This window comes from Tursiops truncatus, chromosome 16, assembly GCF_011762595.2.
Source record: "Tursiops truncatus isolate mTurTru1 chromosome 16, mTurTru1.mat.Y, whole genome shotgun sequence".
In the NCBI taxonomy this organism is placed as follows: Eukaryota; Metazoa; Chordata; class Mammalia; order Artiodactyla; family Delphinidae; genus Tursiops; species Tursiops truncatus.
Window position 1 is genome coordinate 38807224 of NC_047049.1, and position 27007 is coordinate 38834230.

At 37.9% G+C, this 27007-nt stretch overlaps 1 protein-coding gene across 1 annotated transcript in view; it reads left to right on the forward strand.

The window, feature by feature from the left end:
* Positions 1-27007, forward strand: part of PRKG1 (protein kinase cGMP-dependent 1) — a 1078644-nt gene that overhangs the window by 10872 nt on the left and 1040765 nt on the right. The window lies entirely within an intron of this gene.

The window sequence follows — 27007 nt, forward strand, 5'->3', positions numbered from 1 at the left end:
TGTCCCTCTGGAGTTATTGTTACTGATGGACTGCAAGGTGGACTGGCCGTTCTCTCTGGCGTCTACAGGTGGCTGGCGAGCAAGCTTTACAAGTCAGCACAGCTCCACACTTATATCTTCATAAGATGCATTTTGTCTAAATCATTGGTGACTGAGTAACACATTTTACATTATGACGAGGCCTCATATTCGACTTGTGCTGGTTTGACGGGGTGGTACAATACCCTTTACAGAGGAATATTAAACATCTGAAAGTGACAGGTACTATTTTGCTAAGCCTGTAGTGGCAACTCGTTATGCCAGTGGGAAGAGAGAAAAAAGAAAAGGTGTAGTGGAATAAACCCTAGTGTCCACTGCCTGCACTGTGGAGCATGGAACTGTATGTGCATCATGGTCTTTGCTCTTGGTAATTGCTACCCTCTTATTTAGGAACTGTCCCAGGATACCAAAGCTTAGAAAAGGAAGCCCATAGACACTCAGAGAAGTAAGAGTTGCTTTTTGGTTGGAAGATCGATTTAGTGAATCCCTCTTCATTTTGAGTAATGGATTTTACTTCATAGAACTTCTTCAGTTCTGAATTTTTAGAGGAAATTCTTTTTTTTCCCCATAGCATTTGGTACAGTGCAATATAAGAGAACTGCTCAAAGTTTCTAGTCATTCACTTAATATTTAACTTTATAAAAATGTAATATTCAACTCCATTATCCATTTGTATGAACAATGTTTCTTGTTGTAGATCTGAAAAGCTTTAGAATATTGTGAAAGAAACTCTGCTGTGACTTTTTTTTCTTAACAGTGGTAGCCTTCATCAGGGAATAGTCATTTTTCTTCAAAATCTAACTTCAGACATTTTGTTGTTCTTCATAAAAGAAAAATAATGACATGAAAAATTGTAATCTGCCTGACTCTGCCTTCCAGATGTTTTAGCATTACTTAGTATGGAAACCTACACTCTCTTATTGAAAAAAAAAAAGAAAAAAGAACTAAATGATTTCTCATTCATGTAGCACTAAATGACATAAAACTAAATGGTTTTAACTTTGAAATAGTCCTCATGAAAAGGAATGGCAAATAAATACAATAAAATGCCCACTGTGAATGTAGCATCTTTTGTTAACTTCTTGCCACCTCTTTGCATACTTCATGATGCTTTTGCCTTTGCCTTTTTGATGCTTTGCTTAAGGCATTAAGATGTTCATTTCCCCCTCTTTTTGAGTTTTGGTGGGAAATACCTAGCCTATAAAAAAAAAAGAGGCTTTTTGGTTTTGGTTTTTGATATCAGGCAACCACTGGGAGAGTATAGTCTATGGCATTTGAAATAATAATAATTACAGAAAAAAATTCCAGAAGTGGAGAAGTTAGAAGCATTATATATGTGTGAGTGTTTGTTTACATGTTTATGGATAATTATAAGATACTATTTCAGAGAATTCTGATATTTAAAGAGAATCCTATTATTTCCATCAAAAGCGATATTCCATCTATAATATACCCATGATTATTTTAAGCAATCCAGAGTTCCTCTTCTATACCCTCAGAAATGAAGAGGTCAAAAGAACAGATATTAAAATACTTTGGTGAAGATCCCACCACAGAATGTGCAGAGAGGTAAAAAAAGTGAAACACATCACCAGAACATTTATCCTAAAGTAAGAAACAGAACAATGCTCATCACAGAGAAGGCTACCTTTCTCAGATGACCCTTTCTCTTCTGTGACTTATCTTTTGGTACCACCGCTGAAGTCCTGTGCCATGTAAATCATTTATCATCAGAGAGCAGTGCTTTGTCTTCTGGGTTACTGTCAGTGTGATAGATGGAAAAGAACTCAAGTATACTTTTATTTGTCTTGGCAAGAGTGGCATTCTCTGCTAGGTGAACTTAGAGGTTATTAAATAACATCCAGGTGAACCCTTGCTAGTGAGTTTTTAAATCATCTATGTCAGATTTTCCCCTTCCTTCTTGACGCCCATTACTATATTTCAAAGGTTCTTTTTGTAGTTCAGTCTATTGCTTCATCATGATTAAGGGGGAAACTTTTCTTGTTCCAACTAGCCTCACTTTTTTTTCTTTACCTTTTTTGCTTTTCTTCTAGACATAGAGAACAATTTCTCTCATCTTTACTGAAATCCCTTATAAAGTAAAGGTAATAATTGTTACTTTTTAGCCCTGTCTTTACTGGTCAATTAATGATGCTACTGCTGCTAATTATTACTAAAACTATTTGTCTTACTGTATACTGTATAAGCTTTCTCATTTAATTCTCATAGTAATCTGATAAAGTAGGTACTGTTCATCCCATTTCTTTAGATGGAGAAAGTGTGGCACAGAGAAGGTAAACAACTTGCTCAAAATAAAACAGTGGGCTGGAGCAGGCAAAAGCAGGTGTGAGTCACCCCAGAGCCCATGCATGTTCTCTGTGTGCCATGCTGCTTAGCTGGTTGTCCCAACAACTCATTTGTTTTGTATAAGTCCTATTTCCATTCTCTTTTACGATTGTGTTCCTTTAATGTAGTTCTTCAGTAATTTTTCATGTACCCACATTTTTTCATGTGCCATATACTGACACACCTATGGTGGTCGTGAGTCCATTCTCTTTTAGAGACTAGCAAACCTTAGTATCATGGAAGTTCTTCTTACAAGAATGCTGTATTTCTGCTGTATTCAAATTGTTATCTAATACAGTTGCTCATGCCTAAGTATTTTTTTGTTGTATCATACACAGAAAGCTTTCTCTGTCTTGTACTTTCATATTTTGTTTTGGTTTGTTTGTTTTTGGTTAAAAAATTTTAGTGGCCTGTCCAACTGAATTTAAATTTAAATTCCCATTTTAAAGAAACATTCCGTCAATTTACCAATGCTTTATTTCCTTATCTATTTTCCCCTAAGTATTAGCCTCTTAATTTAACTGAGTATTATTAGAAAGTTTATCAAATACCCTCTGATTCTTTTTTTCTGGTAACATAGTCTATGGATTGGTTTTCAGTTGTTTATGTATTTGTTCAGTCTTTACCAATAAATTTAATATTTATTTTATTTTTTTAATTTTTTAAAATTTTTTAAATTTAGTATTTATTAAGTAACTAGTGTAGGGCTCTACTAGATGCATCTCTTTTTCACCCCAAAATTATTTAATGCCAGAAAATCTGTGGTATTAGACTATCTGCTAAAAAGTACATTGCCTTTTCAGGGATTCTTCCAACATGGATTGAGCCCAGCATACCTGGGCTGGAGCTAGGTTCCCAGTGCTCAGTCTGACTTTGTAGTGCTGTGTACTTTTCCTTTTTCATGTTCATCCGAGTTTGAATTTCTGTAGGTTGGTCATTGTTTGGTTAACATCTCCTTCTCCTAGAAGATGGTAAATTCCCTGAAAACAAAGCCAGTGTCTCTTTTGCTCCGTGTTGCATCCTTGGAGCCCAGACAGGCGTGGCACACAGTAGGTGCTTAATAACTCTTTGCCGGAGGAAGGACAAAATGAAGCTTCTCCATGTTCCTGGCCCTCATAGTTCATCTTTTAAATTTAAAATTTTGAAAATGGGAAACTTACGTTACTGGGCTCAGGAGAACTTGGAGGTACTTTTGGCTTGGCTGGAAGAGTTTCACAGACTTTGAACTTGAATGCCTTGTCATGCCTTTCTGGGAGCCCCTGTGCTCCTCAGGTTCATCGCCGCCCCTGATACTCTGTCCTGTCTTTAGCTCACCATGCCTCTTGTATGTATTATCTGACTGGCCTCTGAAGGCATTTAAGGTTTTCACCTGAAAAACTGGGACTGCGTAGTCTTGAAGAGTCCCTTCTAGTTGGAATAATCTGTGATTTTAAATGATCTTTCCCAGGAAGCATATTTGTCCTCCAAGTCAAATAAGTGTCTTAAGCTCTGTGACATAAGACCTCATAAATTGGTTAAACTTGAAAAGTAACTGGGTTGATTGAGAAATACTTGCCTGGAATTAATGGAAAGAGCTTACAGATAATCTATCAAAATTTTAAATCCTTTTGTGGACACAGCCACAACTCTCACTAACAAAATCCGGTCAGGTTTACAGTAATAGCTTTGCTGATTTTAATTATCCAAATAGTCACATAGATTTTAATATTGTGAGATGGTACAGACCATCAAACTCATGATAAAATATAAATTCATTAGGTGTTTACTTCAACGTCAATCAAATTAAAACAGGGAACGTTTAAAGGCTGATTTTGTTTGCATGTTGTCTCTTAGCTCTTCAGGATGGAACCTGGGAACTCCCAATCCTAGAAAAAAACTTTTTTCTTTTTTTTTAACCCTATCTGACCATATGCTTCTGTGACGGTCTGAGGTTAAATTCCTGAAAGGCCTATGTGCCAATGCAGCTGTATATCTTGTATCTGATAAAAGTGAGGCTTAATAACAACATATATTAATTGGCTGGAAAATGAATATGTGTGTGATCTCATTTATGCCTCACAATATCTAAATGAATAAAGGAGGACAGATCATTTCCTTTTTACAGAAGAGATGATTAAGGATCAAAGAGGTGAGGTAACACAACCCAAATCCAACAGCTCATAAGTGATAACTCTGTAAATACAACAGGCCATCAGACTCAGTCCATCCTTCTTTCCACACTCTGTGCAGCATCACAGCATCATGAGGTGGCCTTGAGACTCCACTGAGTCCTGTTGTTCAGCAATGCATTTATGGAAAATCCAAGCAGGTAGGCTCAGAGCACAGCATATACAATGGATAAGGGCATGGGCTCTGATTCAGTTGCTACTTTGCCACTCACGAGGTGTACGAGGTTGAATCTGTCTGAGCTTCCTTTTTCTCATTATGAATGAGAACATGCCATGATTAGAGATCATGTTTGTGGGCCCTTCAGTACAGGGTACAAAAAATAGTATTCTACAAATAGCAGGAAACATAAGCTGTTGGAATTATCATTATATTTTCCTTGTTATTGAATTAGCCCAATTCCATTACTAGTGCTATAAACATCTCTTAACCAAACTGAAAAGCACGAGGTGGAAAGACAAGACCTTTCAGTCTTGACAAAGTCCTAGAGAACAGCACAATGCAACCTAGCCTGGTTTTGCTGGGTTTGACTCAGGACGATTGACAGCAAGAATCCTTTGTTGACTCCTGTGGCTGGGCTAATCATGGACAAGAAAGGGCAAACATAAGCAAGCTTGAAGGTCCATAATGATGCCATTCAGTTCGTTCAACCAGCAGTTAGAGGCCTACAGAGAAGTGAAGAATGGATTGACCAAGTTTGAACTGAGTGCCATGTATTGTAGTTATTTTATGTTAGGAAATCATAGTGATAATAGTTGTATAGTATCTGAAGGAAAAGCTGTCTGTGCTCTAAAGATGCGAAGACTACTTGGTGGTCATTGTTTGGAGGTGCATTTATGTGACATTGTAGTAATATTACTCTTAACATTCATTTTAACACGTAGGCCGTTGTACATGTAGACTGGGGCACTGCTGCCCTGGAGTCCTATGCATTTTTAAAGACCCACTGCTTTAATGATGTGATTCCAATCCATCAGAAATATTTACAGTAAAATGCCTTTTCTCTTTCCTGAAATGTCTGTTTAGAACTTATGCACTGATAATGGATTTCTGTTTGAAAGCCATTCATTCCCAACTTGAATATTTGCTGTCCAGGCTGAGAAGCTATCAGATGCAGAACATAAACGTAGCCTATAAGTGCTTCCTGTTAATGACTTTTATACTGCATTTTCAAGGTGTCTTTTCAAAAACATTATGATTGTGGGTGAAAGCAATGATAACAGCCCTGTTAGTCTATGGAGGAATACATTAATTGTCTCGGACAAATTCATGACTGTTGTGGTGATGAGCTGATAATGGAAAGCTTTAGAATTAGAAAAAAAAGTACTAGTTTATTCTGAAACGTGTCATGTAACAAAAAGATTATTTTTAACAGCTTTGTTGTGATATAGTTTACCTACCATAAAATTCACCCACCGTACATGTATATAGTACAATGATTTTTGGTAAATTTATGGAGTTGTGCAGCTATAACCGCAGTCTAGTTTTAGATATTTCTGTTACGGCCCAGATTACCTGGGGCCCCCACTTATGGTCAATCCCTGATCCACCTCTAGCCCCAGGCGCTCACTGATCTGCTTTCTGTCTTTATAAATGTACCTTTTTTATACATTTCATACAAACAGGCACCTTATTCTGCAAATGATATCAATTCACTTGAAGGACTATGTGACATCAGTTTATGGCTTGTTCAGTGAAGTTTAGAATGTTAAGATTGTACTGGGACCCAGGGTATCTGTTGTTCACATTAAACATTTAGTCTCAGAAAAAGTTCAACAGGACTGTCTTTTGGTGGTTGTTTTGGAGTAATGCAGAAGCTGAGGAATTGAGTTTTGTACCTAGATTCAGTATGATAGTGTCCTAATGACCTGAGTAACCATAACAGCAGCAATGATAGTAGCAGGTTGTCGTTTATGCAGTGGATTCAGGCATTGTACTGGGGGTATGAATTTCTTCCCTAATCTTCCTAGTACCTCTGAAAGGTAGAGACAGCAAAAGTGAAGCAAACTCAGAGAAGTTAACGAATTTGCCCAAGACCACACAATGCTGCCTGAGTCCGAAGTCTGTGCATTTGGCTACTATACTAAGAGTTGTTTATCTGGAGGAGCTGTGTAAGACTGTATGTTTTATACCTTTCTACAGCTTCCCAACTCTCTCCATTTTTTTTTTTTAGCACTAATATATATCTTTGAAGTTAGTCTCCCACTTGCCATTTTGGCTTCCCATACATATTCTGCCAAGTCATAAAAGAAGAGAGCTGGATGAGATAAAGGCAAGCACCAATGCCCGGGGCGAATATAGAACTGGTTAGGGAGCTATTTGTGAAATGAAAGAGACAAAGAGGAGGTATTTGAGTTATGAAATCAAAAAATGGACAGGAGTACATGAGAGAAATATAAGAAAAAAAACTTCATAAGACTTGAGAGGAAGGGAGAAATTTCAGTCACCTTTCGGTGATTCTGATGTGCCCTAAAGTTTGAGAATGCCTGGAATAGTAGGATGGGGATTTAAAACTTAATGTGGGAGACTGTACCATAAACTGTACCGTAAACATTACTGAAGGCATTTCGTCCCAGTGCACAAAACGGGCTGTCTCTGCTTGCATTCTGCTGTGAATTGGGATGTTCCCTTTTATTCAATTCCCATCTGCCTTTTACTTACAGGAAACTTTCTTCTGCCTACACCACTCTGAAATGATTTCTCTTTAAGAATACCTATAGGTTTGAATTCTTTTAGCTCTAATGTTCTTTTGGTACTTAATATTAAATCTTTTAAAAATTGTTATTACATACACACACACACACACACACACACACACACACACACAAATACACACAGGTACCACCTCCTCAGAGATGCCTCTTCTGAACAGACTATGGTCACTTTCACTCCAAATATTCTCTATTACATTACTTTACTTTGGTTTCTTCATAGCACATCATTATCTAAAATTATCTATTTATTTGTATTCTGCTTTTTTGTTTGTCCAGAGGGCTTCATGTAAGCTCACCTGTTGATCCAGGCCCCAGGTCCCAAGATACTGCCTGGTACATGGTAGTAGTTTAGTGAATGAGTAAATATATATGTCTGTCCTCATCTAGGTTGTAAGCTACCAGGGGACAGGGCTTGTGTTAAATTATTAATACAAACGGAAAGAGACTAGTGTAGTATCTGGGGCATAGAAGGCACTCACAGAGCATTATTATTTTTTCCATGCCTTTCCCCTCCCCTTTTCTTATCGCTTTCCGCTTCTAAAAGTTGTTTACACTGAGTGTGTGCTTGGGGAGAGCTGAATGTAATAACTGAGACAGAGTATTAAAGCTTAACATTAGCAATTAGAAAATAAATTGGAATCTATCAGTATTCTCCATGTTTTGATTAGTATGAATTATTTATTGAATGGCTAATAGAATTTCTAAAAATTGAAATATGAAACTTCCTATTTTCTTCAGCACTAAGGTATATCGTTAAAATTACCGTCATACTTTATTGCTAAACAATTAAAATCTGTAACGTAATATAAGTTTATATTTCTTACCTGAAATCTTTGGGTTCCAAAGTACTTTGGAATTCAGGGTTTTTTCCGTATTTTTGAAAGATTGCACAACAGGTACGCATAGAATGGACTCTGTAACGCCCATTAGGGCTCTGGAGCAGCACACTCCTAAAATGAACATATCTGCATTTCTTCAGCAAACTATATGAATATTTACCTAAATAGGGAAAATAAAAGCTAGAGAACTTCTTGTGGTCCATTCAGGTTGGCCTTTGTGGCAAAGTGAGTTTCCTGTAAACTTGTAAGACTTTGGTCTTTAGAGTCTTTGATTTTGAATTTATACATAAGGGTTTATGAACCTGTATCATCTATAAGGGGAACCAACATGTACATTTTAGATTTTTTCATTTTTGAAAGCTATATGAGTCCGCCATTAACATTTGAGGCACTTGCAACTCAGAGAGGTTAAGCACCCTGATCCAAATCACAGAGCTGTATATACACATGAAATGAGAATTTGAACACAGGTCTGGTTTGAAAAAGTCCATAAGGATGGCTTAGTGCGCCCCATTCGTTATACAAGTGATAACAAGAGGTCCAGAGAGTTTGTGATCTGGGGTAACATCACCGGTTAAGGGCAGAGTCCCGATCCGGGTTTCTTAATAACTAATTCTGTGCTTTCTTCATTTCCCATGGTGACTTCTAGTTTCTAGATGTTTTTAAGTTATTGTTCTTGGAAATCACAGTTGTCGAAGATGTAAATTCAGTTTGCTAATAGTTTCTGTTTGCTGTAGCAGCTCCTAGAATGTTTTGGTCAAACATTTTGGCTCTCTGTATTTTTGTAATCAAATACCTAAGTGCTGGTAATGCCTACCCTTTCTCAGGTTCAAGCGGGGGGGCTTTATTCACTCGGGCACAGCCAGTGTCTTATAATTCCCCATTTCAACTTAGTTGCCTTCAAGAGTAAAATAAGCAGTTTCATTTAAAATTAATAGCTCCAGTCTTATTTCTCCCTTAGTCACTGAGGGAAACCTTATAGTTAACTGCAGTTTCAGTTATTTTCAGAGCAACTTGAAGGGAATTCTTTGATAGGTGCCAACTAGGTTGTGTGGCTTTGCTGCCTTTAGACAAACTCATGTATTGGAGCAGAGTGATACTCCAGGAACTGCCTTGTGCGTCAAAACCAATTACCTTGCTGTCTGCCTCAGTACTTTAAGGATTTACGCATTTTCTCTACAAGATTTGTAGGTATCAGATTTTTGTAAATCAAGGGCTTGAAGCATACTAGAGAAACTTGCATTTAAAGTAGACACTGGATTCTTCTTTTTTATTGAATGCGACTGATTCAGGGAAAGAGAAATTGAGGGCTTTTGGCAGACTCTAAGGATCTGGAAAACTTTATGTATATTGTTTTTTCAGAGGTAGAAATGCAGAGTTTTTAATTGTGAGGCTTTTATGGTTTGTTTGTGCCTAGATTTATATGTTATGTACTTCTGTAAAGGATATGTGCATGATATCATTATATGAGAATTAGAAATAGGTAATGTGTCATTTTATTTAATAAATTTAGTAGCTTATTTTTTAAAAGGGAAATAAAATCGAGGTGCAATAGCTTGAGGGAGATAGAGTTGAAAGGAATGGAAAGAAGGAAAAAATGAAAGGAGAGATGGGGATTTCACGCTGATCGGGGCTGTGTAATGATGCTTGGTCCCTTAGCCCCGGTTCTTCCAATCACTGAGGCTAAAGAAATTAACCCTTACATTGCATTTGTCTGTGGATTGAAGACTAGGCCTGTGCTTAGACACTATGAATAGGAATTTCTAGATCCGTAGTCCGGTCCACATTCCTGCTGATCCCACTCTGACAGAATATGGAGAGTCAATAGCATGGTGATTTAGTGCTTGGACTCTGGAGTCAGAGAGAACTGAGTGCAAATCTGGATTTTGCCACTGGTTGTATGTTTTACTTCTCTGTGCCTTGGATTTCTCATCTATAAAATGGGAGGCAGCAGAGTGCGTCAAGAGCATGGTGTCTGGAAGTAAACCTCCCAGTTGGAATCTCAAATCGACCAATTATGTGCTGTGTTACTTAGGCAAGTTGCTTAACATCTCTGTGCCTTCAGTGTCAAACAGGGATAGTAATAGTGTCCATCTCCTATCTGTGGTAGCATAATTACACAAGGTTATGTTTGTAAAGCAGTGAGAACAGTGTCTGGCGCGTAGAAAGCACGCAGCAGATGGTTGGTCTCTTCGTCAGTCCACTAATCCACTGGCTCTCAACTGGGAGTGACTTTGCCCCCCACCCCCATGGGACATTTGGCAGTGTCTGAGGACATTTTATTTGTCATAACTGGGAGCAAAGTAGACACTGGGGATGCTGCTAACCATCCTACAATGTACAGGACAGTCTCTATGATGAAGAATGATCTGTTCCCAAATGTCAACAGTGTAGTAACCTCACTGGCAGCCCAGTTCCCTTAGGACTAGGATTCTGCTCCAACTCCTCTACCCGAGTCTGGACCCTCTTCCCCGGGTTCCATAACTGTCCCTGTGGTACCCATAGTGGGTCATCCTCTGATGTAACTTTCCAGTCTGGCTGGATCTTCAGCTGTTGCTAATGGCTGGGTGGTCTTTTCTCCAGTGTCTGTTCTGGCTGACCCCCATCCTGCCATGAGTACACACGATGCTGACTGGCCATCTCAATTCTGACTTTCCTGGGGCCAGGCTCCATGTTGGAGAAAACCATGCAGGCTGCAACCTGGGCTGCTTTTCTTTCCTTTTTTTTTTCATCTTAGGACTGCTAGTGTCAGAGTTTGTGTCTGTCTGGCACAGACAGAACCTCTACACCAGTTCCTCCTCCGCGCCACCTTTTGTCTCCTTTCTGTGGTGTTTTCCTCTTTGTCCAAAGTTCTCTTTCTTGCTTTCAGCACTGCAGTGCTCACCCCGCCTCAGAGCAGTTCATGGCCCAGGAACTTTTGATCCAGATCACCCTCCTGGTGGACATAGAACTTGGGTTGAGTTCAGCACTGATCTTTTCGGAAGGTCCGCAGGCAGGAAGGGACAGAGGCCACTCTCTTCTTCCTGGGGCCTTTTTCTCTCTTACCTTTCGATGCTTGAATTCTCTCTTGGATCTTGGTATGAGTCCTGAGAAATGAATAGTGATCTGGCCCTTCTGGATTCCCTCCACCCCCGATGAACTGGGGAAAAGCCAGCTTTCTTTTCTTGGAAAGTATCATGAGGGGAGCTTGGGTACAGGGGTCCTCTGACCAGAGTTCAGGTTCCCACTATGCCCCTTATTGGCTATGTGAACGTGGGCAAATTCATTTTAATTTCTTTGAGATTAATTTCTTCTTTTGCAAAATATCACAACGAGCATCTATCTTAGAGATTGTTAGGAGAGACAGTATGTGTAGTGGTTAGGACTGAGGCTGCTGAGGCCTGGCTATGTTTGAAATCTACTACTTTCTGGTTGTATGTTCTTGGATAAGTTCCTTAAATTCTCTGTGTCTTACTTACCACATCTGTAAAATGGGCGTGACAATAGGACCGACCTCATAGTGTGGTTGGATGAATTCAGTGAGGACTTGTATCTAAATGCCTTAGAATAGCCCCTCTATTGACATAGTTGTAGGTAGTTATATTAAATTGGTTTTGCCTTAAATACTAGCATTCAAGATAAGTACAGATATATATACATATAATATGTATATTCCACTTTAATAACTAGCATTGTAACAATGTTAGTATTTTTTTCCCTCTAGTTTTCAATGTATAATGCTTTAGTTTTATAAACATTAAGGACATATTTGTGGACATGTTTGGGAATCAGCTACAGTTTATACTCATCCTCTGGGAAAAATGTGTCCCTAGCTCCAAATACTTAACCTGAAGAGAATGACTTCATAAGATAATAGAGAGAGAGGACCTATATTAAGGAGTTTTTCTGACCTGGCATTCTGTGGAATAAAATTCGTGAGGAATCCACTTATATTACAAACATTTATTTTTGTGCCAGGCACTCTGCTAGATCCCGCTAATAAAGAGACTGTCATTAGAATATATTCTTCTGGCTGGAAACTTGTAAGATGTTCTCTTTTTCCCCAGTGTCCTAAAGTTTTATGATGATACACCTTGTTGTGAGTATAATTCCCTTCATTGTGTTGAGCTCACTGTGAGCCTTTTCAATAGGAAAACTTAAGTCTCCAGGTCTGGAATTTAAAAAAAATTATTTAATATGTTTGGTTGGATAAGAAAATAAGGAGGCATTAGGAAGGTGAAAATAGAAAATGTCATAACTAGCCTTAAAATGGATGCTGTATGTGCTTGAAATTCATAAGGGAATATTATGGAAAACTGTTTGAATGTCTAATGTTTCAAATATGGCAGTGATTTAAGAAACCATGCTCGGTCACTCAAATGTAAGTTCCAGCAGATATCTATTTCCTGTTTTGTTTGCTGCCGAATCCCCTGCATTTTCCAGTCCAAATCCTACAGTTTGCTTCAAAATGAGGTGAATGAAGTACAAATACTTTGTTGGTTCATACAATAATCAAGATTCCTGCAACTGTTATCATCGTGACTGTCAGTGAGTGTAGCCCTTACTTAACTTGTATGTTCCTATCAAAGAAAATGCATTCCTTAAAATACCGCACTTCACTACATCCTAGTAGGAAAGAAATGTTTCTAACCTTGGGGGATTAGGAAAACAGAGTAACTGATGGAGGAAGTGGCCAATACATTTGTTACTCAGATTGTGGTGAGAAAGGAGTGTAAAAGAAAATGGAGGCAATCACTAAGAATTCTACAGTAGTTCTTAAAAGTGTTGCAAGTAAGAAAAATTACACCCCCTGGAGGTTAGCCCAATGCTGAGGCATTCCTTAAACAAGCTCCTGAGACAGACTCAGAAGCATGATTCTGAGTCTGTCTACTCTTCTTTCTGTGACTTCAGTCACAAACTGGTTTTGATCCAACATGAAGGTGAAGAGTTTTTGGCCAGGGAGTAACTCCTGGCTCAGTTCTGTAGCCTGATCCGTCTCCCTAGGCACCAAGGAAAGGTGGAAAACTACCTTCCTGTTATGGACTAAATGTTTGTGGCCTCCCAAAATTCATATGTTGAAGCCCTCTCCTCCCTACCTCCAACCATGTGAGTGTGTTTGGACACAGGGTCCATAAAAACGTTATTAAGTTTAAATCAGGTTATGAGGATGGGGCCCTGATATGAGAGAATTAGTATCCTTGCGAGAAGATACCAGAGAGCTCTCTTCCTCTCTGTCTCTGCCATGTGAGGACACAGAGAGAAGGTGGTCATCTACAGGATCTCGCTCCAGAAACCAAATGGATAGCACCTTGATCTTCGACATTCAGGCCTCCAGAACTATGAGAAATAAATTTCTGTTGTTTAAATCATCCAGTCTGTGATATTTTGTTATGGCACCTCCAGCAGACCCATCCAATCCCCAAAGACAGACTCCAGATTACTTGTCCCTTGATTCAAGAAGTTTGTAATCTGCTTTCAGGAGTTGAAATCCTATCATTTTAGTATATTACATGATTTCCAGTTAAAGATGAAAGATTCAACAGATATGTAATCTAGAAAATTGAACAAATGACAAAGAATTGGAAAGTAGGAAAAAGAAAATGAAGATTCTTTCAGGAGATGCAATAGAAAGAGAGAAGGTTCATGGGAGGGAATCATTAAAGAAAAATTCAAGAAAATTTCCCGGAATTGAAGGACATGAGTTTCCAGATTGTAAAATCCCATGAAGAGCCCAATACAGTGATAAATTAGACCCACTAATGAAGGCATTTAATCATTAAATTTTAGAATACTGACAGACCTCTGGCTTCAGAGGAGTGAGGTGGGGGGAGAAGGCGGATAGATTTCTATCCAAAGGATCAGGAATCAGAGAGCAGCTTTATATTACTTTGAGTTAAAAGAAATTGAGTAATGCCTTTGAAATTCTAAGGAAAAATGATTCCTCAACATAGAATTCTGTACTCAGTAAAATCATCACTGCTTGTGATGAAAGACCAAAGACATTTCAGATATTTGAGGTCTCAAAAATTTTACCCCTTTATACCCTTTCTCTGGAAGATACTGGAAGATGTGCTCAACCAAAAGAGAGGAAGAGGGTCAAAGTGAGACTCACAAGGCAGGGGAGCCAACACAAGAGTGTGGTGACAAGAATTCCCAGGTTAATTTGGCAGGGAGACCTTATGGTGAAAGTTGCACATCAAGCTTAAAGAACTGCTGATCTTGGGCTTCCCTGGTGGCGCAGTGGTTGAGAGTCCGCCTGCCGATGCAGGGGACACGGGTTCGTACCCCGGTCCGGGAAGATCCCACGTGCTGCGGAGTGGCTGGGCCCGTGAGCCATGGCTGCTGAGCCTGTGCGTCTGGAGCCTGTGCTCCACGATGGGAGAGGCCACAACACTGAGAGGCCCGCGTACAGCTAAAAAAAGAACTGCTGATCTGGACTGAAGCAAGGTGTTGTCTTTGGGAGTGATTTCACCTGGATGAACTTGATAGTACGCCTGATAGGTATGAATGTATTGAGAGGCATTTGCATACCTAGGGGAGAGTCTAAGGTAACTACATAAAAAAAACTAATTACCTAAAAAGAAATTAACACAAAAAACGACAGCCGCTAACAATCAAAAAACAAAATGCTCTTCAGAAAAGATGTACACGTGATGTACTTCAAAAAATCAGCTATGGAGAACATTTATATAGTCATGACAATGTAAGCATTCAGTAATGATCTGACAAAATGTATTTTATAACATTGGGTGGAAGAGGTAGATGAGAAGTGTGTGTGTGTGTATGTGTGTGTGTGTCTAGTGGGGGTAGGGTGGCAGGACAGGAAAGAGGGCTGAATTATTTTCTTCTATAGTAGGAAGTGACTTGATGATTCCTTTACTGAAAACAAAAAAGAAGCAATATAAGTATGTTCATTAGATATATGGAAGGAAAAAAAAGAATCATCTAAAGAAACCTTTAAAATGGTTGCTTCTAGGGATCAGAAGTAATTCCTGTCTAGAACGGGAAACTGCTATTGTAACAAGCCTTGTAGAAGAATTTAACTCTTTAAATCATCTTCATGTATAGCTTTGCTAAAAATAAAATCCAAATAAAATATATCATGGTAGTGAAAGACGTGACTGGGGAAATAATGAATGACAAGAGATAATTGCATAAGTTTGACAAGACCCTGAGAGGAAGCAGGAAGACTTTGGAACATCTTTTTGATGCATCTGAATAAAACTGCACTCTTTTCTTTCTTTTTGGAAATACGTGTTGTGTTTTATTTAATGAAAATTTATTCAATGGTAATTTATGGATAAATTGAAAAACATTTTGGAGTGAATAAAGATGTAGCAGAAGGATATGTACAATGGAATAATGTTTATGTAAAATCTCCAAACACAAAATGATGCTACTTATTGGTTATGGATATTTTATATGCATTGCAATTATAAAAGTCTGCATCAGGAAGGAAAAGAGGGAGAGGAGGCAAATTACCAGTGTCAGGATTGAGATTGGCATTCTATGTTCTACATATATTAAAAGGATAATAATAAAGAAAATTTTTGAACAGCTTTATTTATGCAAACAAATCTTACAACTTACATGAAATGGATAAATTATTTGACAAACACGTACTACCAAAACTCACTCAAGAAGAAACAGATAACCCGAACAGTAGTACATCTATTAAATAAATTAAATTTGTAGTAAAAAAATCTCCCCGTAAAGAAAACTATAGGCCCAGATGACTTTACAGGTGCAGTCTACCAAACATTCAAGGAAGAACTAATGCTGATTCTATACAGATTCGTCCAGAAAACTAAAAAGGAGGAGATGCTTCCCAAGTTTTTCCCCTAAGATCAGGAGCAAGATGAAGAAGGCTCCTCTCTGCATTTCTATTCAAATGTTGTACTGGAGGTTTTTGCCAGTGCAATAATGCAAGAAAAATAAAAGACCTCCATGTTGGAAAGAATGAAGTATAAATGGCTTTATTTGCAGACAATATTATCATCTACGTAGAAAATGTGATGCAATCTACAGAAAAGCTGCTATAACTAAGAAGTGAATTAAGCAAGGTGCAGAGTACAACATCAGTATGAAAATATATTTCTATATATACTCAGATGTTGAAATAAAAATACCTTTTCCAATACCATAAAAGTATGAATGCTTAGAGGTAAGTCTGACAGAAGATGTGAAAAACCTATAAACTGTAAACTATAAACAATTGCTGAGATAAATTTAAGAAAAATAAATGGAGAATATACTACATGATTCATAATATTAAATTGTCAATTATGCTCAAATTGATCTATAGTTTCAAGGCAATACCAAATCAAAATCCAAGCAAGCCTTTTTGTAGAAATTGACATACTGTTTCTACAATTTATATGGACTTCAAAATGGCAAAAACAACTTTTAAAAAGAACAAACTTGGAAGACTAATACTATTTCCAGGTTTATTGTAGTCAAAGCAGTGTGGTATTGGCATAAATGTAGACAAATAGATTAATGGAACAAAATAGAGTCCAGAAACGAACACACACATTTATATGCACAACTGATTTTTGATACAAGTGCAGAGACAATTCAGTGGAAAAGGGATACTCTTTTCAACCAATGGCCCTGGAACAATTGAATTTCCATCTGCAAAAATTTGATCCATACCTCGTATAATATATAAAAATTCAAAATGGACCATTGACCTAAACGCAAAACCTAAAACTATAAAACTTTTAGAAGAACACAGAAGGTAGAATTTTTGTGCTTTTGGGTTAGAGCAGGCAAAGATTTCTTAAGTATGACATCAAAAGTACAATCCATAAAAGAGCAAATTGATAAGTTAGACTTCATTAAACTAAAATCTTCTGCTTTTAATAGAGGATAAAAAGGGAAACAGTAGACTGGGAGAATATATTTGCAATAATATATCTGATTAAGGACTTATAGCAGAAAATGAAAAGAACCTCAAAATTCAAAAACAATCCAATAAAAAATGGGCAAAAGTTGAAACAGACTCTCTACCAAAGAGAACATATGGATGGCAAGTAAGCATATGAACAAATGCTCAACATCATTAGTCATTGGGAAAATACAAATTAAAACCACCATGTGATATCACTATGTATCTATTAGAATGGTTACTATTAAATGGTTGGCCATAACAAGTGCGAAGGAACTTGAATTCTCATACTCTGTTGATGGGAATGTAAAATGGTACAAATACTTGGAAATCATTTTGACAGTTTTTTTTTTTAATGTTAAGCATACATCTACCGTATCATCCATCTATTCTACTCCAGGGTAATTGCCGTAGAAGAATAAAACAGATGTCCATACAAAGACTTGGACATGAATGTTCATAGATGCTTGATTTAAAATAGCTAGAAACTGGAAACAATCTAAATGTCCATCCATAGGAGGATGGAAAAGCGCACTGTGATATATCCATACAATGCAATACTGCTTAGCAATAGAAAGCCATAAACTGTTGACACCCACTCTGACATGAATAAATCTCAAAATATGCGGGCAAAAGAAGTCAGACACAAAAGAGTATACATTGTATTATTCCATTGATATAAAATTCTAGAAAATGCAAACTACGATGACAATCAGTGGTTGCCTAGGGTGAGGGGAGGGATGTTGGAAGAGGAAACCTTTGTGGGCAGTAGATACGTTCAGTATCTTGATTGTGGTGATGATTTCATGGGTGTATACATATGTCAAAACTTATAATATTGTACATATTGTATGTTATGTATTTCAAGTAGGTATAGTTTATTATATATCAATTATACCTAAATAAAGCTGCTAAATAAATAGAAATAAATCATTCTGGAGGCTGAATGGAGAGTGAACTATGGGAAAGAAGGTGAGACTGGAAGCCAAGAGCCCAAGCGTCCACATGAGAGATGAGAACAACTTCAGCTTGGGTGGGGGCAGGGAAAATGGGAGGATGTGGACTTGCCATGGTAATTAGAAGAGGAATTAATTTGTCTCCATAGTGGCCTCTCCAACCATGTTTGGAAGAGTATACGGAAGGGGGAGTCTTGTCATCCCTGTGTTGGATTTACAAGTACGCTTCCACTCTAAGGAAAGGAGCAGAGAGATAAAGCCATATGGTACTTTGGGGAATCATGAATATTTCCGTTCTTTTGAGGTACAGTGTTGATGAGGGCAAGGGCTAGGGGAATTTGGAAATACAGAGCTGAGCCCAGTTATGGAGAGCCTTGCGTATCACTAAAGAATTTATGACTTTCTACACCAGGTGAGCAGTGAACAACCCTTCAATAGTTTTGGATAGGGCAGTTACTCTGTAGATTTTTGGAGAAGATTTTTAAGCTGTATCTGTTTTGTAGGATGATCTGAAGTTTGGGGGATGTTTTAGGTAGTGAGACTAGGCAGGGAAAGCTAATGAAGTCTTGGAACTGTTGAGATAGAGATACAGATACAGATACAGACAGAAAGATGATTGATGCAGAAAGGGACCGTTGGTAGGGTTGTCGACTGATACTGATTGAGTTGGAGGATGGGACGAGGGAGAGCCTTCATGGTTGGGCAAATGGTAGGGTGTAGGTTGCTCATAACATTAGCTGAAATCCAATAATTTTGTGCATTTCTAAGATCCTTGACTGCTCCATAAGTTCTTTCATATGTATTTTTTAAAGAGATATTTACAAAGCTCTCTGATATAGGCAGAGCATGAGGAAACTGAAGTTCAAAGAACGTATGCTTTTTACACAAAAGCAGAAAATTGCAGAGCCTATAGCAGAGTTCTCTTTTTTTCCTTCGGATCTCAAGCTCTTTCTTGTAAAGCTACACTACATGCAAGAATGAGAGGTAAGGGTGTTATTTTCTCTTGCCATGCTGCAGTGTACCACCTACAGAGCCAAGCTGAATTGTTGTGGTTTTCTTTATTTTGCGCTGAAAGCATTGTTTTACAGATGGAGGATGGAGAGTAAGGCAGGAAGTAGGTTAAGTACAGTTGTATATGTGTTTTTTGTGTAATACCAGCAAAGAGCCTTTCCTATAGGAAGGGACTTGCTCCCATCGTATTTACCTTTCCTGGGTTAAGGGGCTCTGGCAATGGAGGTAATAAGCATTAGACTTCTTACATTTGATATTTTTAAAACATTTTCTGGTTTCCTAGGAAACCAATGCTTGAGTACTGTGTAACCAAACTTTACCATAGATACTGGTTACACAATATCTCAGCAGAAAAAGAGCTTTGGGTTTTAAAACAGGAATAAAAATGTGGGTTGTTGGAATAGTATATGCTGCTTTTTTCTTTAGCCAACAAAGAAGAAAAAACCGCAACCTCGAAATAGGTCTTCTGCCTTAAAGAAATGTTGCACGTGTGTGTATAAAATATGTGTGTGTGTGTGTGTGTGTGTGTGTGTGTGTGTATATATATATATATATATATATATATATATATATATAAGATCTTGTCAGATTTTATAATCTTGGTGAGCTTCTGAAGGGGTATTTCCTTTTTTGCTTTTCATTAGATTCAAAGCACATTTGCTAGAGATGTTGCAAGTTAAAATGTATAAAACTTGTGTCATTTGAAGCTTGAACCAGATCTAGATGTATTATGGAAACAGATTTGATGATTAAAGTGCTGGACCAGTGTGTTTTGTTCAGTTATTTTTATTGTATATTAGGAATATTGGAATGAGGTGGAATTAGAGAGTTAAATGCAATATTTCAAATGTGCAATCTCTTGTAGTTCATAAGCATATTTATGCCCACAGTAATATGACTTCAGTGTCAACCAAGTTAAATACTTTGCATTTTCATAATTCATATCAGTACTATACTAGGTTAACATGGTACATGGATTGATTTTTTAAAATACTGTCAGTATATTGTGGTGCCATTCATTACATACCAGGTTGTATTCAACAGAAATTGGAATGAAAAATTGCAAAAGCTCTATGGGGTTAAACTTGGCAGCACGAGGGCTTAATTTTGATTCAACAGCTACCAAAATGCCTCATTGATTTGCAACATGGAACAATGATTTTAGACCTCTGTGCCAACTTCTCGTTTTGCTCAAAAACTACCAGACAACCGTAGGCTCTGTTTTCCATAAGTTAAACTATGATGTTCAGGACAATGTGGTAGGAAGAGCATTTGGCTTTGCAATAAAACAGTCATGGTTACTGATTCAGTCACTAGTGAGTGGGGCCCAGAGAGGTTAAGTGACTAATAAGTCAAAGATGTATAGCTAGTCAGTGGCATAGCTAGGGAAAGGAGATAGTTTTCCTGACCCTTCAGGCTAGTGCAGTTCCTACTATATTTTTCCACCTTTCTATATCTCCAAAACTTTTCAATTGAGCATAGAGAGAGTGGTGTGTTATGCACGGCATTAACTCTGAATAGTTGTTATCCTAACTATGAAGCCAACCAGAGACACCTATCTCCCCTTCCTGCTTCATCATTTTATTCCCCTTAACATATTTGGTCCATCACAGGAAAGAAATATCATCAAGTAAAAACTGTGGGTTAAATGATTTTTTAAAAATCCTTATTCATACATACATAGAGAGCACTGGGTTTTTATAAAGAAGATCCTATTTAAAATACAAAACAATTAAAACTTGCAATTTGCATAGTCAAATTACATTAGCATGTTATAAGTAGAAAGAAACTGCTTTAAGCATAAACCAGCCACAGCAGTAGGAATATTTTGAACATTCTATTTCAAAACATTGAAAAAAGAAGAAAAAAAGAAAGCCTCAATAAAAGTCATTTTTGCCAAACATAACTCCATTTCATTGAAAGTAGCTATTTCTGTAGTAGCAGTTGGCGTTGCACCTATGAGCTTCACACTCAGAACATGGAGATGCATTTAGGGAAGGGGAATTCCAGTGGAGCATTTAAGAAGAAGTCAGCTTAAAAGTATATAACACAGTCTGCTTTGATCACTTCACCTAAAACTGTCTCCCTCCTGCCCCATAACTTACAGTTTAATTCATCGATTTATTTTGAGCCCAAAATAGTCTCTATAATTTAACATCCTCCAGTACTTAGCTTCACTTCATTTATTCAACTCTATTCGCTATCTTTCAGTGTGGAGGTTCTACTCTAGTCAAATTCTTTTAATACCGTCTTGCTCCTATATGGGGTGATTTAAGTTATTTATGAAAAAGGACATACTGATATGAAAGCCTGGGAGACTGTGCAGACTTTTTCTTGAGAGTTTTTTAGGATGAGGAAAGGTGGCTTTTTTTCTCTGCAATAAAGGAAAGGAAAAGGCACATTGTTTTTTTTTAATGATTTTTTTTTAAGGGAACTTTATTTTTATATTTATTTACTTTTGGCTGTGCTGAGCCTTCATTGCTGTGTGTGCTTCCTTCAGTTGAGGCGAGCGGGGGCTACTCTTTGTTGCAGTGCATGGGCTTCTCACTGCGGTGGCTTCTCTTGTTGCGGAGCGCGGGCTCTAGGCTCACGGGCTTCAGTAGTTGTGGTTTGCGGGCTCTAGAGCGCAGGCTCAGTAGTTGTGGCGCATGGGCTTAGTTGCTCCGTGGCATGTGAGATCTTCCCGGCCCAGGACTTGAACCCATGTCCCCTGCATTGGCAGGCAGATTCTTTTGTTTTGTTTTAACATCTTTATTGGAGTATAATTGCTTTACATTGTTGTGTTAGTTGCTGCTGTATAACAAAGTAAACGGGCTATACATACATCATCATATCCGCTCCCTCTTGCATCTCCCTTCCACCCTCCTTATCCCACCCCTCTAGGTGGTTGCAAAGCACCGAGCTGATCTCCCTGTGCTACGCAGCTGCTTCGCACTAGGTGTTTTACATTTGGTAGTGTATATATGTCAATGCCACTCTCTCATTTCGTCTCAGCTTACCTTCCCCCTCCCTGTGTCCTCAAGTCCATTCTCTATGCCTGCGTCTTTATTCCTGTCCTGCCCCTAGGTTCTTCAGAACCATTTTTCTTTTTTTTTTTTTAGATTCCATATACATGTGTTAGCATACGGAATTTGGTTTTCTCCTTCTGACTTACTTCGCTCTGTATGACAGACCCTAGGTCCATTCACCTCACTACAAATAACTCAATTTTATTTCTTTTTATGGCTGAATAATATTCCATTGTATATATGCTACATCTTCTTTATCCATTCATCTGTCGATGGACACTTAGGTTGCTTCCATGTCCTGGCTATTGTAAATAGTGCTGCAGTGAACATTGTGGTATATGACTGTTTTTGAATTATGGTTTTCTCAGGGTATACACCCAGTAGTGGGATTGCTGGGTCATATGGTAATTCTTAGTTTTTTAAGGAACCTCCATACAGTTCTCCATAGTGGCTGTATCAATTTACATTCCCACCAACAGTGCAAAAGGGTTCCCTTTTCTCCACACCCTCTCCAGCATTTATTGTTTGTAGATTTTTTGATGATGGCCATTCTGACTGGTGTGAGGTGATACCTCATTGTGGTTTTGATTTGCATTTCTCTAATGATTAGTGATGTTGAGCATCCTTTCATATGTTTGTTGGCAATCTGTATATCTTCTTTGGAGAAATGTCTATTTAGGTCTTCCACCCATTTTTGGATTGGGTTGTTTCTTTTTTTCGATACTGAGCTGCATGAGCTGCTTGCATATTTTGGAGAGTAATCCTTTGTCAGTAGCTTCATTTGCAAATATTTCCTCCCATTCTGAGGGTTGTCTTTTTGTCTTGTTTATGGTTTCCTTTGCTGTGCAAAAGCTTTGAAGTTTCACTAGGTCCCATTTGTTTATTTTTGTTTTTATTTCCATTTCTCTAGGAGGTGGGTCAAAAAGGATCTTGCTGTGATTTATGTCGTAGAGTGTTCTGCCTATGTTTTCCTCTAAGAGTTTTATAGTGTCTGGCCTTACCTTTAGGGATTTGATCCATTTTGAGTTTATTTTTGTGCATGGTTTTAAGGAGTGTTCTAATTTCATTCTTTTATGTGTAGCTGTCCAGTTTTCCCACCACCACTTACTGAAGAGGCTGTCTTTTCTCCGTTGTATATTCTGGCCTCCTTTATCAAAGATAAGGTGACCATAGGTGCATGGGTTTATCTGCAGACTTTCTATCCTGTTCCATTGATCTGTATTTCTGTTTTTGTGCCAGTACCATACTGTCTTGATTACTGTAGCTTTGTAGTATAGTCTGAAGCCAGGGAGCCTGATTCCTCCATCTTGTTTTTTCTTTCTCAAGATTGCTTAGGCTCTTTGGGGCCTTTGGTGTTTCCATACAAATTGGGAAGTTGTTTGTTCTAGTTCTGTGAAAAATGCTATTGGGGGTTTGATACAGATTGCACTGAATCTGTAGATTGCTTTGGGTAGTATAGTCATTTTCACAGTGTGGATTCTTCCAGTCCAAGAACATGGTATATCTCTCCATCTGTATCGTCTTTAGTTTCTTTCATCAGTGTCTTATAGTTTTCTGCATACAGGTCTTTTGTCTCCTTAGGTAGGTTTACTCCTAGGTATTTTATTCCTTTTGTTGCAATGGTAAATGGGAGTGTTTCCTTAATTTCTCTTTCAGATTATTCATCATTAGTATATAGGAATGCAGGAGATTTCTACACATGAATTTTGTATCCTGCAACTTTACCAAATTCATTGATTAGCTCTAGTAGTTTTCTGGTAGCATCTTTAGGATTCTCTACATATAGTATCATGTCATCTGCAAAGAGTGACAGCTTTACTTCTTCTTTTCCAATTTGTATTCCTTTTATTTCTTTTTCTTCTCTGATTGCTGTGGTTAAAACTTCCAAAACTATGTTGAATAATAGTGGTGAGAGTGGGCAACCTTGTCTTCTTCCAGATTTTAGTGGAGATTGTTTCAGTTTTTCACCATTGAGAAAGATATTGGCTGTGGGTTTGTCATATATGGCCTTCATTAGGTTGGGGTAAGTTCCTTCTATACCCATTTTCTGGAGAGTTTTAATCATAAATGGGTGTTGAATTTTGTCAAAAGCCTTTCTGCATCTATTGGGATGATCATATTGTTTTTATCCTTCAATTTATTAATATGGTGTATCATACTGATTGATTTGCATAGATTGAAGAATCCTTGCATTCCTGGGATAAACCCCACTTGATCCTTTTAATGTGCTGCTGGATCTGTTTGCTAGTATTTTGTTGAGGATTTTTGCATCTATGTTCATCAGTGATATTGGCCTGTAGTTTTCTTTTTTTATAACATCTTTGTCTGATATTGGTATCAGGATGATGGTGGCCTTGTAGAATGAGTTTGGGAGTGTTCCTCCCTCTGCTATATTTTGGAAGATTTTGAGAAGGATAGGTGTTAGCTCTTCTCTAAATGTTTGATAGAATTCGCCTGTGAAGCCATCTGGTCCTGGGTTTTGGTTTGTTGGAAGATTTTTTTTTTTTTTTTTTGCGGTACGCGGGCCTCTCCCTGTTGTGGCCTCTCCCGTTGCGGAGCACAGGCTCCGGACGCGCAGGCTTAGCGGCCATGGGTCATGGGCCCGGCCACTCCGCGGCGTGGGGGATCCTCCCAGACCAGGGCACAAACCAGTGTCCCCTGCATCGGCAGGCGGACTCTCAACCACTGTGCCACCAGGGAAGCCCTGTTGGAAGATTTTTAATCACAGTCTCAATTTCAGTGCTTGTGATTGGTCTGTTTATATTTCCTGTTTCTTCCTGGTTCAGTCTTGGAAGACCGTGCTTTTCTAAGAGTTTGTCCATTTCTTCCAGGTTGTCCATTTTATTGGCATATAGTTTATCATGGTTTATGATGGTTTATCAGTTTTGTTTATGTTCTCAAAGAACCAGCTTTTAGTTTTATTGATCTTTGCTATCGTTTTCTTCATTTCTTTTTCATTTTTTCTAATCTGATATTTATGATTTCTTTCCTCTGCTAAGTTTGGGGAATTTTTGTTCTTCTTTCTCTAATTGCTTTAGGAGTAAGGTTAGGATGTTTGAGATTTTTCTTGTTTCTTGAAGTAGGATTGGATTGCTATAAACTTCCCTCTTGGAACTTCTTTTGCTGCATCCCATTGGTTTTGGGATGCATCGCGTTTTCATTGTCATTTGTTTCTAGGTATTTTTTGATTTCCTCTTTGATTTCTTCAGTGATCTGTTGGTTATTTAGTAGCGTTTTGTTTAGCCTCCATGTGTTTGCATTTTTTACAGGTTTTTTCCTGTAATTGATATCTAGTCTTGTAATGGTGTATTCGGAAAAGATAAGTTGATAGGGTTTCAATTTTCTTAAATTCACGAAAGCTTGATTTGTGACCCAAGATATGATCTATCCTGGAGAATGTTCCATGAACACTTGAGAAGAAAGTGTATTCTGTTGTTTTTGGATGGAATGTGCTATAAATATCAATTAAGTCCATCTTGTTTAATGTGTCATTTAAAGCTTGTGTTTCCTTATTTATTTTCATTTTGGTTGATCTGTCCATTTGTGAAAGTGGGGTGTTAAAGTCCTCTACTATGATTGTGTTACTGTTGATTTCCCCTTTTATGGATGTTAGCATTTGCCTTATGGATTGAGGTGCTCCTATGTTGGGTGCATAAATATTTACAATTGTTATATCTTCCTCTTGGATCAATCCCTTGATCCTTATATAGTGTCCTTCTTTGTCTCTTCTAATTATCTTTATTTTAAAGTCTATTTTGTTTGATATGAGAATTGCTACTCCAGTTTTCTTTTGGTTTCCATTTGCATGGAATATCTTTTTCCATCACCTCACTTTCAGTCTGTGTGTGTCCTTAGGTCTGAAGTGGGTCTCTTGTTGACAGCATATATATATGGGTCTTGTTTTTGTATCTATTCAGCCAGTCTATGTCTTTTGGTTGGAGCATTTAATCCACTTACATTTAAGGTAATTATCGATATGTATGTTCCTATTACCATTTTCTTAATTGTTTTGGGTTAGTTATTGTAGATCTTTTCCTTCTCTTGTGTTTCCTGCGTAGAGAAGTTCCTTTAGCATTTGTTGTAAAGCCGGTTTGGTGTTGCTGAATCCTCTCAACTTTTGCTTATCTCTAAAGGTTTTAATTTCTCCATCGAATCTGAATGAGATCCTTGCTGGGTAGAGTAATCTTGAGTTTTTCCCTTTCATCACTTTAAATATGTCCTGCCACTCCCCTCTGGCTTGCAGGGTTTCTGTTGAAAGTTCAGCTGTTAACCTTATGGGGATTCCCATGTATGTTATTTGTTGCTTTTCCCTTGCTGCTTTTAATATTTTTTCTTTGTATTTAATTTTTGATACTTCGATTAATATGTGTCTTGGCTCCTTGGATTTATCCTGTATGGGATTCTCTGCACTTCCTGGACTTGATTGACTATTTCCTTTCCCATATTAGGGAAGCTTTCAACTCTAATCTCTTAAAATATTTTCTCAGTCCCTTTCTTTTTGTCTTCTTCTTCTGGAACCCCTATAATTCAAATGTTGGTGTGTTTAATCTTGTCCCAGAGGTCTCTGAGACTGCCCTCAATTCTTTTCACTCTTTTTTTCTTTATTCGGCTCTGCGGTAGTTATTTCCACTATTTTATCTTCCATTTCACTTATTCGTTCTTGTGCCTCAGTTATTCTGCTATTGATTCCTTCTAGAGAATTTTAAATTTCATTTATTGTGTTGTTCATCATTGTTTGTTTGCTCTTTAGTTCTTCTTGTTCCTTGTTAATGGTTTCTTTTATTTTCTCCTTTCTGTTTCCAAGGTTTTGGATCATCTTTACTGTCATTACTCTCAGTTCTTTTCCAGGCAGGCTGGGCAGGGGGATTCTTAACCACTGCACCACAAAGGAAACCCCACATTGATTATTAAAGTGGTGCTTCACAGCTCTGATTTCCTAAAGAGAAGCAGCCAACAGTTTGTCAGCTGTGTTAATTGATGGACTGAAACTCATATATGTGTGTGTGTGTGTGTGTATGTTTGGTGCAGGGGAGCAGGTGCTGGAGGGTGGCAAGAGGAA